We start from the raw sequence: 1,555 nt of genomic DNA, 5'->3' as shown, positions 1-1,555 counted from the left end.
GTGTTAATAAACATTGTAAATTATGTGATTATTGGTTATTATACAAAAACGTGTTGCAGTGGGAAAGGATAGGACAAGGAAAGACATTTGAATCAGGTTATACTAAGAATCATTTTCTTTTTCTTTCTTTCTTTTTTTTTTTTTGCCTCCTCTATAACTTTTATCTATAAGACTTTTAACTAGGGCTTTGGCAGTTCTATAGCTGTTTCTCCTTCTACTATATTTCATTGTTCCTGCAGAACATTCCATGGCTTAACAGTACTCAATTATAACTTTGGTTTCATGAAGGTGGGGGGACGGGGAGGACAAGACCCAGACAGCATAAGCAACTTGCTGGAAATCACAATGCAGACAAGTGGTAGAGATGGCTCAATGGCTTATACTCCCCAATGTGCTTAGGTGTTTATTTTTGAAAAATCTCCATTGATTTGGTCTCTGGATTAGATATATTGCCTGAGGCTAGGTCAAATTTCTGAACAGTCTTTCTTTTTTGCTATCATAGCTGAGAAAGACTAGAAAAATCCAAATGAGTCAAAGTAAAAATGAGTTCAAGAGCGAGTTAACTGGACAGAGGACAGAGAGCAGCATAACAGCAGAACAAATGCAGATTCCAGGAGACACCTTCGGAAGGAGATGTTGTTAAGATAAGGCAGGCCTCCTGATCCTTGCTGTGCGTACCAACAGGCACACTTCTCCCCAGAAATGTAGCAGTGACTCAAAGGGATGTGTTGTTCGCAGGTAATGGAGTAGAAGGAACTCTTCAGGAAGAACTATAGGCTCATAGTCAATCAGTGAGCCTGAGGTTGCCCTTGGTTCTCTCAGGCAGAAAGGATCACACTCCCTCCCCACAAAACAAAACTCAGAAAGGAGAAATGAAGAGCCCGATGAGAAACGCCCTGCTTGGTCCCACTACTGGACTAGTGTTACCCAACCAATACACATCACGCCCACTCTTGGTGAGGAGAACTATGTTATATATCCTTGCCTTCGTCACTAATTCCCGTGATATGCGCCTCATCTCCCCTGTAGAGGGGGAGCTCGCCAAGGATGGGGATTGTGCCTCCTCTTTCTGAAGACTCCTCATAGGTAGATTTCCAGCAGGCAGTCACCACAGACATGTTAAATGGAATTAAAGCAGGTGAACTGACCTTTATAGAAATGATATTGGCTAGATGACGGGACAGACTTGTAATTTGTTTCTCACAACAAACTTTCCAAATGGACCGAACCTAGGGTCCTCCTGACCAGAACTAGAAGGAAGGTTGTGTGAGAAAGAAGAAGACATCAAACAGGAGAGAGAATACCTATGACAGGTGAGAGGAAGCCCAGCCCTAGATATTTGATTCCAAGGATCCAGGGAAGATACCTATGACTGGTGAATGGGAACTCAGCAGGTGTTTGGCTCTAAGGTGACATCTGGGCTGGTTCTTGGTGGGCCGCGTGGGGCCTATCTCATGTTAAAAAGACCCCCCCCCCAAAAAAAAAGATTAAGCAGAGAACTTATATGCATACTAGAGGCCCGAGACACGAAATTCATGCCGGGGCCTTGGCCCCG

The 1,555-nt window shown here is 43.7% G+C and overlaps 1 protein-coding gene across 5 annotated transcripts in view; it reads right to left on the bottom strand.

The window, feature by feature from the left end:
• EXOC6B (exocyst complex component 6B) overlaps window positions 1-1,555 on the bottom strand; it is a 521,374-nt gene that overhangs the window by 8,243 nt on the left and 511,576 nt on the right. The gene's annotated exons all lie outside the window — the stretch shown is intronic.

Source organism: Myotis davidii, unplaced genomic scaffold (assembly GCF_000327345.1).
Source record: "Myotis davidii unplaced genomic scaffold, ASM32734v1 scaffold247, whole genome shotgun sequence".
NCBI lineage: Eukaryota > Metazoa > Chordata > Mammalia > Chiroptera > Vespertilionidae > Myotis > Myotis davidii.
The sequence above is the reverse complement of the archived record's forward strand: the minus strand, read 5'-3'. Positions and strand labels throughout refer to the sequence as shown.